At 38.6% G+C, this 18,783-nt stretch overlaps 1 long non-coding RNA gene across 1 annotated transcript; it reads right to left on the bottom strand.

The window, feature by feature from the left end:
* Positions 1-1,255: 1,255 nt before the first annotated feature.
* Positions 1,256-2,767, bottom strand: LOC113093032 (uncharacterized). Its single transcript, XR_003287690.1, has 3 exons — positions 2,533-2,767; positions 1,451-1,522; positions 1,256-1,332 (listed from the first exon to the last, which is right to left on the bottom strand). It is a non-coding gene; the product is annotated as an uncharacterized LOC113093032 (long non-coding RNA).
* Between the last annotated feature and the right edge of the window lie 16,016 nt (positions 2,768-18,783).

Below are 18,783 nucleotides of genomic sequence, written 5' to 3'. Positions count from 1 at the left end.
TAAATTAACATTTTTGTCTTTATTGTGATTGGGGTGGGATTGGACATTTTTATATAAAATACTCACAAATTGTGGAACATTTTATTCTACATTTGTACATTTACACCAGAGATTCCAGCCTCTGTCAAACAATGAGAAACTGCTTGTATTACTGGTGTAATGTGCAGCCTGCTGTATTCTAGCAGCTGAATATGTGTTCACCTGACACATCATGAGGGACAATAAGTGACCCCCAGTCCATCTCCTGCACACTTTATAGAATTTTTTTGGGGTCAAGACATATTTGCAGCTGACTATTACTAATGCTTTTTATTTTAGCGTATTACTTACCGTTTACTGTATTACTTTTATTAACTTCTACTTTTGTACCTGTTATATTTTTGTAATGCCAAAAAAGCACCCTAAACGTGTGTGTGTGTGTGTGAGTTAAGAGAGAGAGACAAAGTGTGTGTGAGAGAGTGTGTGTTGCACACCTTGTTTATACCACATTAAGATGAACACATTGTCTCCTTAAGTATAATAAAACCTGAAACTTTTTTAATTGTGTGGGGTCCAGCCTTTGGTCCCCATGAGGGAAAAATTAAAATAAAATACTACATGATGTTTATCTGAAAATGCAACAATGCAAACAGGTTTTCTGTAAGGATTGGGTTAGGGGATAAAAATGGTGTTTGGTCAGTATCAAAACAACAGAAGACTATGGAAAGTCCCCACAATTCACAGAAACATGCATGAGTGTGTGAGAAAGTGTTTGTGTGCTTGTGTGTGTGAGAGAATGTATGACAGTGAGACAGTGTGTGTGTGTGTGTGTATCAAAATGTACACTTACCTGAGTGGACATAGAGTTCCTCAAGGCCATGAAAGTTGGGGCCGGTTTTGGGAGGCCCACAAACTCCCATGCAGCAGTGAAAGCTTTGAGGAGGCCCTTGAACACCCCACCCTTCAAATTGAAAAAGAAGAGGGCTGACTGGCTCCCCTCAAAGCTTCCACGGATTTTTAGAAATTCAGCCATGCAATTATACTCCCCCTTTGTGATGGAGAGTATTGCATGGCCGAACGTTGCACATGTTTTGTGCTTTTTAACCTGTGAAGTAAGATAATTATGAATAAGTGTATGACTATATATATATAAACAGACAAATGCAAACAAAACAATGACTACTACAACCCTCACACAAATGTCATGGCCATCTCTGCCCTCTTTAAAGGAATGAAATTCCTCCACGGTGAGGTTCATGGTTTCTCCTGGCCTGTGACCAGAGGTTACAATCATGACCGCACCGAGGAGGCCAAAGAACAGGTCCAGCTGCCTCTGATCATGATGTAGTTTTTCTAAAACATAATGAAAACAAATCATTCAACACAATGAAAACCATTAACTATGAAATCAAACTCTTAATCCACTTTTGTATTTTGTTGTCTGGAATCGACCAAAAGCCTTGTAACTTACGCAGTATTTTGGGAAGCACCTCCGAAGTGGCCCTCACAAACTCAGCATGGGCAGCTGGATCCAAAAGGTTTTCTGATTTAAAAAAAGGTAGTTTGATTAAGCACACCAAATCACACATCAGGTCCAGTGTTTAATTAAAGGTCCCATATTGTACAACTGTCTGGAGATTTAATTTAGGTGTTGATGTCCTTAAGAATATGTAATTGCAGAATAAGCACCAAAAACCATCCTAATATATTTTGTTACAGCTTCTCTCTCAGTAGCTCTGCCAGAATCAGGTAGATTTTGGCCTGTCTAATTAATATTTGCAAGCCTCTCCTCTGATTGGCCTGTTGTTTTCTGCGTGATGCATGTTACAATTCCAGCCTCTGTCAAACAATGGGAAACTGCTTGTATTACTGGTGTAATGTGCAGCCTGCTGCATTCTAGCAGCTGAATATGTGTTCAACCTGACACAACATGAGGGACAATAAGTGACCCCCAGTCCATCTCCTGCACACTTTACTAATGCTTTTTATTTTAGCGTGTTACTTACCGTTTACTGTATTACTTTTATTAACTTCTACTTTATGCAAATAAATGCGAATGTACAAATATTTGTAATGCCAAAAAAGCACCTAAACGTGTGTGTGAGTTAAAAGCGAGAGAGAGAAAGAGAAAGTGTGTGTGTGTAAGAGAGAGAGAGAAGGGGGGAGAGAGAGAAGGACAAAGCATGTGTTGCACACACTTGTTTATACCACATTAAGATGAACACATTGTCTCCTTAAGTATAATAAAACCTGAAACTTTTGAAATTGTGTGGGGTCCAGCCTTTGGTCCCCATGAGGGAAAAATTAAAATAAAATACTACATGATGTTTATCTGAAAATGTAACAATGCAAACAGGTTTTCTGTAAGGATTGGGTTAGAGGATAAAAATGGTGTTTGGTCAGTATCAAAACAACAGAAGACTATGGAAAGTCCCCAAAATTCACAGAAACATGCATGAGTGTGTGAGAAAGTGTTTGTGTGCTTGTGTGTGTGCGAGAATGTATGACAGTGAGACAGTGTGTGCGTGTGTGTGTATCAAAATGTACACTTACCTGAGTGGACATAGAGTTCCTCAAGGCCATGAAAGTTGGGGCCGGTTTTGGGAGGCCCACAAACTCCCATGCAGCAGTGAAAGCTTTGAGGAGGCCCTTGAACACCCCACCCTTCGAATTGAAAAAGAAGAGGGCTGACTGGCTCCCCTCAAAACTTCCACAGATTTTTAGAAATTCGGACATGCAATTATACTCCCCCTTTGTGATGGAGAGTATCACATGACCGAATGTTGCACATGTTTTGTGCTTTTTGATCTGTAAAGTAAGATAATTATGAATAAGTGTACGACTATATATATATATATAAACAGACAAATGCAAACAAAACAATGACTACTACAACACTCACATAAATGGCATGGCCATCTCTTCCTTCTTTGGAGAAATGAAATTCCTCCACGGTGAGGTTCATGGTTTCTCCTGGCCTGTGACCAGAGGTTACAATCATGACCGCACCGAGGAGGCCAAAGAACAGGTCCAGCTGCCTCTGATCATGATGCAGTTTTTCTAAAACATAATGAAAACAAATCATTCAACACAATGAAAACCATTAACTATGAAATCAAACTCTTAATCCACTTTTGTATTTTGTTGTCTGGAATCGACCAAAAGCCTTGTAACTTACGCAGTATTTTGGGAAGCACCTCCGAAGTGGCCCTCACAAACTCAGCATGTGCAGCTGGATCCAAAAGGTTTTCTGATTTAAAAAAAGGTAGTTTGATTAAGCACACCAAATCACACATCAGGTCCAGTGTTTAATTAAAGGTCCCATATTGTACAACTGTCTGGAGATTTAATTTAGGTGTCAATGTCCTTAAGAATATGTAATTGCAGAATAAGCACCAAAAACCATCCTAATATATTTTGTTACAGCTTCTCTCTCAGTAGCTCTGCCAGAATCAGGTAGATTTTGGCCTGTCTAATTCATATTTGTAAGCCTCTCCTCTGATTGGCCTGTTGTTTTCTGCGTGATGCATGTTACAATTCCAGCCTCTGTCAAACAATGGGAAACTGCTTGTATTACTGGTGTAATGTGCAGCCTGCTGCATTCTAGCAGCTGAATATGTGTTCAACCTGACACATCATGAGGGACAATAAGTGACCCCCAGTCCATCTCCTGCACACTTTACTAATGCTTTTTATTTTATCGTGTTACTTACCGTTTACTGTATTACTTTTATTAACTTCTACTTTATGCAAATAAATGCGCATGTACAAATATTTGTAATGCCAAAAAAGCACCTAAACGTGTGTGTGAGTTAAAAGCGACAGAGAGAAAGAGAAAGTGTGTGTGTGAGGGGGAGAGAGAGAAGGACAAAGCATGTGTTGCACACACTTGTTTATACCACATTAAGATGAACACATTGTCTCCTTAAGTATAATAAAACCTGAAACTTTTGAAATTGTGTGGGGTCCAGCCTTTAGTCCCATGAGGGAAAAATTAAAATAAAATATTATTTGATGTTTATCTGAAAATGTAACAATGCAAACAGGTTTTCTGTAAGGATTGGGTTAGAGGATAAAAATGTTGTTTGGTCAGTATCAAAACAACAGAAGACTATGGAAAGTCCCCACAATTCACAGAAACATGCATGAGTGTGTGAGAAAGTGTTTGAGAGAATGTATGACAGTGAGACAGTGTGTGCGTGTGTGTGTATCAAAATGTACACTTACCTGAGTGGACATAGAGTTCCTCAAGGCCATGAAAGTTGGGGCCGGTTTTGGGAGGCCCACAAACTCCCATGCAGCAGTGAAAGCTTTGAGGAGGCCCTTGAACACCTCACCCTTCGAATTGAAAAAGAAGAGGGCTGACTGGCTCCCCTCAAAGCTTCCACGGATTTTTAGAAATTCAGCCATGCAATTATACTCCCCCTTTGTGATGGAGAGTATCACATGACCGAATGTTGCACATGTTTTGTGCTTTTTTACCTGTGAAGTAAGATAATTATGAATAAGTGTACGACTATATATATATAAACAGACAAATGCAAACAAAACAATGACTACTACAACACTCACAAAAATGGCATGGCCATCTCGGTCACCATAAACTTTATTTAAGTCATTTACTCCACAACACGAATTTAACGCACTCACCAAAAACAACAACACCTTTCACCGCGTCACTTCAGATCTGTACATTCCCTTTCCGTGAAGAATCTGTCATTGTAAATTTGTTTCGGGACTGGTAAAATTGTTTTGTGTCTTGTTAATTTGTTTTCTAAAATGTAAATTTGTTTCGTCCTTGGTAAAAGTGCTTTCCCCATGTAATTGTGATTAATGATTGGTAAAAATGTTTTCCAAAATGTAAATTTTGTCTCGAGCTTTGTAAAAGTGTTTCACACTTTGTAATGTTGTCTTGCACTTCCCGGCCACGGTATAGAAGTGAGGAGACCTTCAACGAGCAGTCCACAGATTAGAGGAACAGGCTGATCACTGTCGAAGGGCAGCAGGACCCATCTTCACTCCAGGACAGTGGGTTTGGCTATCTGCTAAAGATCTCACCAGATTTCGATAAGTGGACCTCCTGCTGCCAGGCCTGCCTGTTTTTCAGCTCCTCTTTTGAGCACATTTTTATTATAAGAAGAGCCCGTTTAACGGCTTTCTTGGACACTCGCAGCCCATCGGGGCCTGCCTCCTTCACCCAGTTAAAAAAGTGGGAAAGGTCCACTAATTTGTGCACCATTGTGGTGGCCCGATAATTGTGGTGTTCTTTCAGCGTTTTGATATAGCTGAAAAAAATAAGACAGACAAAATGGATCAGCCATCTTCAGTGTGAGTTGGATGAATGTGTGTGTTTTCTTAATTTCTAGAGCACAGACAGCAGAAATATTAATGTCAGAGCTTATTGATACTACTGTACTACTTTCATAATTTAGCCCTGAGACTGATTAAATACCAGGTTTTGTTACCCATTCCCCAAGTTTAACCAGATTTCTTTCACAACACACATTTTAAAACAATTACATATCACAAAGTCATCTTCCATTTGTCAAGTAAGTGTTTTAAAATTATCAAACGACAGCAAATTATCCCCCCCCTCACAAAAATTCTTTTTTACTTTACATGTATTCAATCTAGAATATAAAATATTTTTCATTATATTAATATTTTTAGCTGCACCTGGAATTAAATACCACTGCATTTGTCTCCTATTAGACAAAGAAGGCCAGCCTACTCTGCTATACAAGTGTAGGACCTCGGTGAACAGTCACGCCAATAACTGCAGAATCGGCTGCTTCTGCCAAAGTCATTATAAGAGCCTACTTCCTCCCATCTGCGATCTGAACACAGTTAATGATTAGCTGAGGAAAACAATGCTCAAGATTGTCTGGATCCCTTTTTGTCAGGGAAACAAATGGCTGAAGGACTTTGCGACATTAAGTTTAGGCGCCAAATAGGAAAAGGATCTGCCGCCCGCAGTTGATTTTGATATTCTAGGTATTATCAAATTGCCTGAGTTTTGAGAACGCAGCGGACGTAGAGGAGTATAATGTAAAAGGAGCTCATTCAAATACTGAGGTGCTAAACCATTCAGGGCTTTATAAGTAATAAGCAATACTTTAAAATCTATACGATGTTTAATAGGGAGCCAGTGCAGTGTGGACAGGACCAGGCTAATATGGTCATACTTCCTGGTTCTAGTAAGAACTCTTGCTGCTGCATTTTGGACTAGCTTGAGGTCATAAATACATGGATTAACATTTCTGCATTTGACATTGAGAGCATAGGCCCGTAATTTAGATATATTTTTGAGATGGAAAAATGAAGTTTTACAAATGCTAGAAACGTGGCTTTCTAAGGAAAGATTGCGATCAAGTAGCACACCTAGGTTCCTAACTGATGACGAAGAATTGACAGAGCAACCATCAAGTCTTAGACAGTGTTCTAGGTTATTACAAACAGAGTTTTTAGGTCCTATAATCTCTGTTTTTTCTGAATTTAGCAGTAAGAAAGCCGGTTCTTTGATTAGTAAGTTAATAATTAGTGTGCTTTCAGATGGAGTGGCATTTACTATACAGAGTCGTGGTTCACTGACAAGCTACACAAAATCATGTTCATAATCGCAGATTAATCACATTCGATTATGAACTATGCATAGCCTATCAACGAACTAGGGCTCTGTGTATTAAACGCTGCTCCATCTGTATGAACGTGAAGGAGATTCACTAATAATCACAGAACCGGCTTTACAGGTTACATACGCATGATCATTGTATTGGATTAGTTGCAAAGCTCTAAAGTGGACAACGCTAAAGGTGTAGATGGTGTAAAATGTTTTGAGCTTTGTCCAATTTTGACCATTTACAGACATAGTGGAAATTAGCCTGACAGAATTTAAAATTTGCCGGCTGAAGACATCAGTTTGGTTTGAAGATGAATCACATACCAATTACAATGTTCTTTCAACATTCCTCAGTATTGGGTGTTGTCTTGTGGCTGTCAGAGCAAAAATGAAAGCTACTCTTCTCTGTATTTTTCCCATTGAGCCATATTTTGTAATTTATATTTAAATAGTGCAGAATTTTGTTCATTAGATTGAAATGATCCAAAAAGAAAAAACACACAGTTTATCAAATAAAGGCAAAAGTGTTCAAAAGTGGACAAGCGAGATGGATTAAGAAAGTAGTTGTAAATGAAAGTGAAGTGACATTCAGCCAAGTATGGTGACCCATACTCAGAATTGGTGCTCTGCATTTAACCCATCCGAAATGCACACACACAGAGCAGTGAACACACACACACACACACACACTGTGAGCACACACCCGGAGCAGTGTTCATCATTTATGCTGCGGCGCCCGGGGAGCAGTTGGGGGTTCGATGCCTTGCCATTAAGTCGTGGTATTGAAGGTGGAGAGAGAGCTGTTCATGCACTCCCCCCACCCACAATTCTGTCCGGCCCGAGGCTAGAACCCACAACCCTTCGATTGGGAGTCCAACCCTCTAACCATTAGGCCATGACTTCCCCTAAATGAGTACATGCCTCCCTCATCTACTTGATCTGATCGACCAAAACCAAAGTTGGCATAAGTTTCAAGCTTTTAATAATTTTAATCATTATAAATAAACCGCATATTTGAGTTTAAAACAACTACATTCTCGCCTGAAATATTTTTAAAACTACATTTCATGACACAATAACAGTAATATTTTGAAAATTAACCGAATAAAAATGGTGGTTGAAAATGCTGCGTGAACTCAGCTGGCAGAAGCCCCCCATGATGCGAATTCGCGTCTGTAGTGAAGTTAATTTAACGCGCGAATGATCTCAAAATGGTCAAGCGGCAAACTAGACGCGGTAGATGTGAATTTGACGCTCTATTCGCGTTTGGTGTGAACACAGCTTAACGTTATCTAGTTTTAGCCAGAGATACCTTGGTGAAGCTCAAGATGGCGTTAACATTCTGCTTGATCAGATGAAAGGTTTAACTTGGTGTGGATATGACAACCCATAAATTAACATTTTTGTCTTTATTGTGATTGGGGTGGGATTGGACATTTTTATATAAAATACTCACAAATTGTGGAACATTTTATTCTACATCTATACATTTACACCAGAGATTCCAGCCTCTGTCAAACAATGAGAAACTGCTTGTATTACTGGTGTAATGTGCAGCCTGCTTCATTCTAGCAGCTGAATATGTGTTCACCTGACACATCATGAGGGACAATAAGTGACCCCCAGTCCATCTCCTGCACACTTTATAGAATTTTTTTGGGGTCAAGACATATTTGCAGCTGACTATTACTAATGCTTTTTATTTTAGCGTATTACTTACCGTTTACTGTATTACTTTTATTAACTTCTACTTTTGTACCTGTTATATTTTTGTAATGCCAAAAAAGCACCCTAAACGTGTGTGTGTGTGTGTGTGTGTGTGAGTTAAGAGAGAGAGACAAAGAGAAAGTGTGTGAGTTAAGAGAGAGAGAGAGACAAAGTGTGTGTGAGAGAGTGTGTGTTGCACACACTTGTTTATACCACATTAAGATGAACACATTGTCTCCTTAAGTATAATAAAACCTGAAACTTTTTTAATTGTGTGGGGTCCAGCCTTTGGTCCCCATGAGGGAAAAATTAAAATAAAATACTATATGAAGTTTATCTGAAAATGTAACAATGCAAACAGGTTTTCTGTAAGGATTGGGTTAGAGGATAAAAATGGTGTTTGGTCAGTATCAAAACAACAGAAGACTATGGAAAGTCCCCACAATTCACAGAAACATGCATGAGTGTGTGAGAAAGTGTTTGTGTGCTTGTGTGTGTGAGGTCCTCAAGGCCATGAAAGTTGGGGCCGGTTTTGGGAGGCCCACAAACTCCCATGCAGCAGTGAAAGCTTTGAGGAGGCCCTTGAACACCTCACCCTTCGAATTAAAAAAGAAGAGGGCTGACTGGCTCCCCTCAAAGCTTCCACGGATTTTTAGAAATTCGGACATGCAATTATACTCCCCCTTTGTGATGGAGAGTATCACATGACCGAATGTTGCACATGTTTTGTGCTTTTTTACCTGTGAAGTAAGATAATTATGAATAAGTGTACGACTATATATATATAAACAGACAAATGCAAACAAAACAATGACTACTACAACCCTCACACAAATGTCATGGCCATCTCTGCCCTCTTTAAAGGAATGAAATTCCTCCACGGTGAGGTTCATGGTTTCTCCTGGCCTGTGACCAGAGGTTACAATCATGACCGCACCGAGGAGGCCAAAGAACAGGTCCAGCTGCCTCTGATCATGATGCAGTTTTTCTAAAACATAATGAAAACAAATCATTCAACACAATGAAAACCATTAACTATGAAATCAAACTCTTAATCCACTTTTGTATTTTGTTGTCTGGAATCGACCAAAAGCCTTGTAACTTACGCAGTATTTTGGGAAGCACCTCCGAAGTGGCCCTCACAAACTCAGCATGTGCAGCTGGATCCAAAAGGTTTTCTGATTTAAAAAAGGTAGTTTGATTAAGCACACCAAATCACACATCAGGTCCAGTGTTTAATTAAAGGTACCATATTGTACAACTGTCTGGAGATTTAATTTAGGTGTCGATGTCCTTAAGAATATGTAATTGCAGAATAAGCACCAAAAACCATCCTAATATATTTTGTTACAGCTTCTCTCTCAGTAGCTCTGCCAGAATCAGGTAGATTTTGGCCTGTCTAATTAATATTTGCAAGCCTCTCCTCTGATTGGCCTGTTGTTTTCTGCGTGATGCATGTTACAATTCCAGCCTCTGTCAAACAATGGGAAACTGCTTGTATTACTGGTGTAATGTGCAGCCTGCTGCATTCTAGCAGCTGAATATGTGTTCAACCTGACACAACATGAGGGACAATAAGTGACCCCCAGTCCATCTCCTGCACACTTTACTAATGCTTTTTATTTTAGCGTGTTACTTACCGTTTACTGTATTACTTTTATTTACTTCTACTTTATGCAAATAAATGCGAATGTACAAATATTTGTAATGCCAAAAAAGCACCTAAACGTGTGTGTGAGTTAAAAGCGAGAGAGAGAAAGAGAAAGTGTGTGTATGTAAGAGAGAGAGAGAAGGGGGGAGAGAGAGAAGGACAAAGCATGTGTTGCACACACTTGTTTATACCACATTAAGATGAACACATTGTCTCCTTAAGTATAATAAAACCTGAAACTTTTGAAATTGTGTGGGGTCCAGCCTTTAGTCCCCATGAGGGAAAAATTAAAATAAAATATTATTTGATGTTTATCTGAAAATGTAACAATGCAAACAGGTTTTCTGTAAGGATTGGGTTATGGGATAAAAATGGTGTTTGGTCAGTATCAAAACAACAGAAGACTATGGAAAGTCCCCACAATTCACAGAAACATGCATGAGTGTGTGAGAAAGTGTGTGTGTGTGTTTGAGAGAATGTATGACAGAGAGAGAGAGTGTGTGTGTGTGTGTGTATCAAAATGTACACTTACCTGAGTGGACATAGAGGTCCTCAAGGCCATGAAAGTTGGGGCCGGTTTTGGGAGGCCCACAAACTCCCATGCAGCAGTGAAAGCTTTGAGGAGGCCCTTGAACACCTCACCCTTCGAATTAAAAAAGAAGAGGGCTGACTGGCTCCCCTCAAAGCTTCCACGGATTTTTAGAAATTCGGACATGCAATTATACTCCCCCTTTGTGATGGAGAGTATCACATGACCGAATGTTGCACATGTTTTGTGCTTTTTTACCTGTGAAGTAAGATAATTATGAATAAGTGTACGACTATATATATATAAACAGACAAATGCAAACAAAACAATGACTACTACAACCCTCACACAAATGTCATGGCCATCTCTGCCCTCTTTAAAGGAATGAAATTCCTCCACGGTGAGGTTCATGGTTTCTCCTGGCCTGTGGTCAGAGGTTACAATCATGACCCCACCGAGGAGACCAAAGAACAGGTCCAGCTGCCTCTGATCATGATGCAGTTTTTCTAAAACATAATGAAAACAAATCATTCAACACAATGAAAACCATTAACTATGAAATCAAACTCTTAATCCACTTTTGTATTTTGTTGTCTGGAATCGACCAAAAGCCTTGTAATTTACGCATTATTTTGGGAAGCACCTCCGAAGTGGCCCTCACAAACTCAGCATGGGCAGCTGGATCCAAAAGGTTTTCCGATATAAAAAAGAGGTAGTTTGATTAAGCACACCGCAGACGGTGAAGTCCTTTAGGAACTCCAAACACCGACCACACGCAAAGCAAAACCGAGTTAAGCTGCTCATGTGTTTGCCACAAAACAGGCAAAACATCCCTCGGTCGCCATAAACTTTAAGTCATTTATTCCACAATACGAATTTAACACACTCACCAAAAACAACAACACCTTTCACCACGTCACTTCCGATCTGTGGTACATTCCCTTTCCGTGAAGAATCTGTCATTGTAAATTTGTTTCGTCCTTGGTAAAAGTGTTTTCCCCGTGTAATTGTGTTTAATGATTGGTAAAAATGTTTTCCAAAATGTAAATTTTGTCTCGAGCTTTGTAAAAGTGTTTCACACTTTGTAATGTTGTCTTGGACTTCCCGGCCACGGTATAGAAGTGAGGAGATCTTCAACGAGCAGTCCACAGAGTAGAGGAACAGGCTGATCACTGTCGAAGGGCAGGACCCATCTGCTAAAGATCTCACCAGATTTCAATAAGTGGACCTCGGGCTGCCAGGCCTGCCTGTTTTTCAGCTCCTCTTTTGAGCACATTTTTATTATAAGAAGAGCCCGTTTAACGGCTTTCTTGGACACTCTCAGCCCATCGGGGCCTGCCTCCTTCACCCAATTAATAAAGTGGGAAAGGTCCACTAATTTGTGCACCATTGTGGTGGCCCGATAATTGTGGTGTTCTTTTAGCGTTTTGATATAGCTGAAAAAAATAAGACAGACAAAATGGATCAGCCATCTTCAGTGTGAGTTGGATGAATGTGTGTGTTTTCTTAATTTCTAGAGCACAGACAGCAGAAATATTAATGTCAGAGTTTATCAATACTACTGAACTACTTTCATAATTTAGCCCCGGGACTGATTAAATACCAGGTTTTGTTACCCATTCCCAAAGTTTAACCAGATTTCTTTCACAACACACATTTTAAAACAACTACATATTACAAAGTCATCTTCCATTTGTCAAGTAAGTGTTTTAAAATTATCAAACGACAGCAAATTACCCCCCCCCCCCAAAAAAATGTTTTACTTTACATGTATTAAATCTAGAATATAAAATATTTTTCATTATAATTTTTTTTTAGCTGCACCTGGAATTAAATACCACTGCATTTGCCTCCTATTAGACAAAGAAGGCCAACCTACTCTGCTATACAACAGTCACGCCAATAACTGCAGAATCGGCTGCTTCTGCCAAAGTCATTATAAGAGCCTACTTCCTCCCATCTGCGATCTGAACACAGTTAATGATTAGCTGAGGAAAACAATGCTCAAGATTGTCTGGACCCCTTTTTGTCAGGGTAACAAATGGCTGAAGGACTTTAGCGACATTAAGCAAAGTGATAACGTGATCATACAACAGAGGAAAGGTCTATTGCGAAATGCCCCCGCTCATGAGGCAACTAATGGGACATCGACATCCTGAGTCCCTAAAAGGGAGCTGATTTAATTAACTCTTTTTACAAGATACAAGGACCCTGTGTATCAAAGCATCACATGATCCCATGGTTTTTATGACTGTCAGTAGATAGTGCTATTAAATGTGTGTAAGATATGGGAAGTTTAGTATTTAATGAATGGCAGAGATATTTGCAATCATATGAACTGAATGAAAAGATGGTATTTTGAATATGTGTTGCACGACACGTTAGAGAAGTTAGTAAATAAAACGAACGTCATGTCCATGGAAAAGTCATGTCCCCATGGATTAAAGTGAAGCGTCATGTTTAGATATGCACGGTCCGTCTTGCATCCAGTTGATTGGAGGATCATGTCGTGCGACAGACCAAAATCTTCCCCTTTAAAACCACCATGCCTGAATTGCTTCTTGCTTGCTTACCCCTCTTCAACCCATCAGCGTGCTTGCAAGTCATAAAGAACTTCAACCTTCCGTGACAGAATATCCAAAGCTCACGCCGCGCAAACGAGAGGACTCGGAAGAAACTTTGTCCACCGTCAAGGCAAGAGCTGTTGAATCTCTCAAAATCGCCGGGCAGTCAACCAACCAATCGAGGCAAAGGGTATTCCCAGACGTCATCTACGCAACCGCGAATCCCAGCCGGGATTCCCCTTTCAGCTCAACGTGAGCCAAGGAGACGAAACGACACCGCGGCCAGCAGCACAACCACAAGTAAAGGCAAACAAACCTCTATCTATTGCTGAAACGGTGCAAGGTCGTTATTAAGTTGTAAAGATAATCTAGGGCTCTGCTTTTATTGATTCTTGATACGCCTGTGAATTTGGTATTTTTTCATTAACTCACTTCATAAATCCGTTGCAGCTGTATGTGTATGTTTGTTCGTGTGTGTGTGTTCATTTAGTTTTAGATCCATATAACCTATAGAAAAGTTCAATAAATTATTGTTTCATTTATAAAGAAGTATTGTCTTGTGTGTTGTATTTTAAGATTAAACTTTGCCCAGACCCTGTGCTACCTAGCCTGTAGCATATAAATTATCTTTCTGTTTGTATAATCTTGTTCATGAAGTAAACTTAAACTGAATTTTAAGTTCGGTGGACGAACTGTTGATGAAGAATAAACTAAATCAATTTGGACTCAGTTCAATTAAAGCAATTCGAATCTTTAGATTTGATTCTTCTCAAAATAAATGAGCTAATATTTTCTTACACAAGGTACAATGATATGGCGATGGTTTACTGATATAACCTTATATAAACCTTAGAGCACCATGATAAACAGCATCTAAACTAGAAAGAAGAAGTGAGGGTGCAAACTGACACACTACATAAAAACAGCACTTAGTACATCCCATCGTGGCATTGTGCTATGCACTGGCTTTAAAGGTGCCATATGCAAAAATTGAGATAAAAATATCCATAACATGACCTACACACATCAAAAGAATGAGAAGAAATAAGGGCGATGATGTCATTATAAAAATGTCAAGTTATAGTGCTGCAGAGATATCAACCTTAATTAGCATTAGCATTACTAGCCCAGGCCCGACAGGTGTCGTAATACCAGTTTCGGCCATGGGAGGCGTTATGCGGGCAACATAACCACCAGCCAACCTGCAATACACTAATAACTCGCATGGCTTGTGGGCATGAACTTCAACCTGATGTCAATCGTGTGGAAAGTACAGCACACTACTTCATTTCAGTTCAGGGAAGAGAGCGTCACCCGCTACAGGGAAACAACCCCGCTCGGAAACACAAATCAAATCTGATAAGAAAAGGACCAGAGTAAACATCAGCACTGCTTTCAATCACTGGAGAAAACTGATGGACCTGAAAGAAATGAGGTTCGACTCTGAACTTGCAACATTTATTTTCGATTGGTAAGTTAGATGCTGTTAGTATTTCGCTAGAAGTTTGTTTTATATGTTTGTGTATTTGTTTTTGGGAAGTTATAACATAGAAATGTATCGAAGGCTGTTCGATTAACATGCGAATGTTAGCGATGGCTAACTGTAGCTGCGTTTGATAATTACCCATTTTATTATATCATAACTAACCTGCTCTGTCTAGTCTGTTGGTCTCCGTATCCTGTTTGCTATGTGGTTTTTCTGTGCGTGAAAAAAATTGATGTGTGGCGTGAAAGCGTGTGAAAAGAGTCAATTGCGTGTTTCTCACGGTGAATGCTTGAGAGTTGGCAGCTCTAGTTACGTTGGTTGGTGCTAGCTTTGATCAGCTGTCTGATGTTTACCAATGATGTTGACAGTATGCTGTCTGTCAAATTAATTAAATTCATATAATGTGTATATGCAACTCAAAATGTAATATGAACAAAACGAATAGGAACATATTGACTGGTAAAGGTGAAGGGGAGTAGCTTGAAGATGTCATGTTTCAATATCACTTGACATCACCCAACGTTCCTCTGGAGGCAAAACGTCCTCTTAGGCTTCGGCTATGGCTCTAGGGTTGTTGTGAAAGTAGGAGACTATGCCGTTTCTCGTTTGTTACTCTAGAGTAGACCAATTCACTTTATTGAGGCATACTGCCCCCATCTGGTATGGAATGTGGAGTATGACTTGATTTTTTTTGCCAGACATGACAGATGGCACCTTTAAACTTTAAAAAAATAAAGGTCCATATTTTTTGGAAACCTTGTTAGTCTGAATGAAAGAAGAGCCAGTGTAGTAGACAGCAGCTTGGTTGGTGCTTGATTGACAAAGGAAACAAACACATAAAAAAGGACTTGTTACAAAGTCTATTATTTCTAATTTCTCAACTTCATAGTAAAATTACACAACAATCAATTTAGATTATTCCTATTATATTCGATTATCAAAGATCTACAACAAAATCTTAACTTACTGTTCATTACTGGTGTGAACTAATTGAGACATGCTGGGGAGGTAGAGGGAGTCATCAGGATGTGCCATGTTGAAACGGTTTACAGATTCCTCCAAGACTGAGCGCTTTGGTGGTTTCATCAGAATGTTACTGAAAATGAAAATTAACGATAACTGTGTGTTCATTGTGTGAGATAGTGGTCCAACAAATCATATAACTCAGTTCAGATCATATTACTTTTTATGAGCTACAAAGCATTTTTATTTTTTGGATCAACAAGAATTTCTTACATACAGCAGCTTACAACAGCAAAAACTATCCTAGCAAATAAAGTTAAAACATTATTAAAGCAACTTGTAATCAGTAAAAAGTTAAATAACAAATTCATAACATACAAGCAAACATAAATACAATATAGTCTACTGAAGTTAGAAACAAAGTAAGGTTTAACTTTATTTCAGGTACAAAAATACAATAACAGTTCAGAGTTCAAACGCTCTCTGAAACGCGCCTCTGTGTGTGTGCGGCAGTGAACACACACACACACACACACACACACAGCGTGTGAACCGCAAGAACGAAATTGAATTCTCTTTTAGTGATGAAATGGTGTGAGACATTTTTAAGACTTTAAAGTATCAATGAGAGACATCAAAAATGTGCAATGACCTGTTTCCTGGAGAGTCCATCAACACATTTAATTGAATTATTCATGCTTTTTCGCAGCTCCAAAGCTTCTTCCACAGAGCAATAGGCTTTATCAAATTTAAGTGCAGCTTGTGGTCTGTGGCACATGAGCGCTGTGGCATTCTGCACCTCTTTCTGGCTAAGATGCTTCTGAACCTGTAAAAAGGAAAACAGGTGTATGTGTTTGTGCATATTACTAAAACTCACCAGATTTCGATAAGTGGACCTCCTGCTGCCAGGCCTGCCTGTTTTTCAGCTCCTCTTTTGAGCACATTTTTATTATAAGAAGAGCCCGTTTAACTGCTTTCTTGGACACTCGCAGCCCATCGGGGCCTGCCTCCTTCACCCAATTAAAAAAGTGGGAAAGGTCCACTAATTTGTGCACCATTGTGGTGGCGCGATAATTGTGCTTTTCTTTTAGCGTTTTGATATAGCTGAAAAAAATAAAACAGACAAAATGGATCAGCCATCTTCAGTGTGAGTTGGATGAATGTGTGTATTTTCTTAATTTCTAGAGTACAGACAACAGAAATATTAATGTCAGAGTTTATCGATACTACTGTACTACTTTCATAATTTAGCCCTGAGACTGATTAAATACCAGGTTTTGTTACCCATTCCCAAAGTTTATTTAACCAGAGAAGTTTGATCTGAGATCAAAGGTTTCTTTTCACAAAAGTGTCCTGGCAAAAATGGACAGCAATACAGCCATTTTCAACCCAAATCACAAAACACACATTTTAAAACAATTACATATCACAAAGTCATCTTCCATTTGTCAAGTAAGTGTTTTAAAATTATCAAACGACAGCGAATTTTATAATCTATCATTTTGAGATACTGGATTTTTGACTTTTATGAGCTATAAGCTCTACTTATCCAAATTAAAACAAAAAGTTTTACTTGTATTGAATCTAGAATATGTCATTAGAATTAATGCAAAAAAATATTTTTCATTATATTAATATTTTTAGCTGCACCTGTAATTAAACACCAATGCATTTGTCTCTTATTAGACAAAGAAGGCCAGCCTACTCTGCTATGCAAGCTGCAATGATTTGGTTTACTATCTGATATAATCCTTAGAGCACTATAATAAACAGTATCTAAACTAGAAAGAAGTGAGGGTGCAAACTGTCACACTACATAAATTACATTCTTTCTTGCATTAAATGAAAAACAAAACTTAACATAACCCAAGCTTAATTTTATTATTTTCATCCATTTTGTAATATAACAGCCAAATGATAAGACATCATCAACAATGATGCAGAGATATTTTGTACTCTTTTACTACAGGTAAATCTCAATAAATTAGAATGTCATGGAAAAGTTTTATTTAAGTGATTTAACTCAAATTGCGAAACTCGTGTATTAAATAAATTCAGAGTACACAGACTGAAGTAGTTTAAGTCTTTGGATCTTCCAATTGTGACGATTTTGGCTCATATTTAATAAAAATCTCAACAAATTAGAATACTTCATAAGACCAGTTATAAAACTGTACTGTATATGTACTCAATACTTGGTAGGGGCTGTAATTACTGCCTCAATTCGGCGTGGAGGTGATCAGTTTGTGGCGCTGCTAGCCCAGGTTTCTTTGACAGTGGCCTTCAGCTCATCTGCATTTTTTGGGCTCAAATTTCTAATTTTCCCCTTGACAATACCCCATAGATTGTCTATGAATCAGAATCAAGAGGAATTTGTTATCGTGATAAAAGCTCCGCAGTACAACAGAATGACAGAGACAGAACAAAAAACACACACACACAAAAAAAAAAAAAGTAGTTAAGGAATGACAATATACAAATTGACAATCGTATGTTCAGGTATATTACAAAAAGCAGTTATGTATGTACAGGTATATTATGTGCAAAATTTAAGTGTACACTAAGTATAGTTTTAAATATAAAACTATTAAAGGAAAGAACTGTGGGGATTTGAAATGGTAACTAACATGCACAATTGCTGGTGATATAGTTTTCTTTTCTAAGTTTTTTTTTTTTTCTTGATTTCTCACCATATGATTTTGATATGAAATGTTTTAAGACCGTTTGGCCAATACACACACAGAGGGAGAAAGTGGACAAGTCCCCAAACAACTAAGTCCTTACACTCACGTGTTCTGCTGTATTGATGTTCAGACTTAAGCCCTATTCGGACGGGACTAGTTTTCTAAACTACGTTTGAGTTTCGATTCTTACCACCTGACGTCTGTGATTTTCATGTACCGATTCGGACGAGACTAGTATCTCCGTGTTTATTACAGCGATGGGAGGGTCTGATTTGTGCATCTGGGCGTCACAGAGATTACGCTCTGTATGCGTACATTGCATTCATTCAGAATGACTGCCTTAGTATTATTACACAATAAATACTAAATGGCTAGTATAACAAAACCATGTTAATGTGTGGTTCCTTTAGTTTAACTTGTTGTCTATGGAAGCATATGGGTAGCAATATTCAATTTGGGATGTAATATGCAAAATGACAATGCATTTTTGTATTTACATTTTCCAATACATTTGTGCAACGTTTGGTCCAAAATGAAAATGAAAATTAAATTACATAATTTTTATTTGCCATTTCATACACCAGTTTTAATATGTAAAATG

The sequence above is a fragment of the Carassius auratus genome, unplaced genomic scaffold (genome assembly GCF_003368295.1).
Source record: "Carassius auratus strain Wakin unplaced genomic scaffold, ASM336829v1 scaf_tig00214833, whole genome shotgun sequence".
Classification (NCBI taxonomy): domain Eukaryota; kingdom Metazoa; phylum Chordata; class Actinopteri; order Cypriniformes; family Cyprinidae; genus Carassius; species Carassius auratus.
This window is presented reverse-complemented; position numbering and strand designations above follow the sequence as displayed.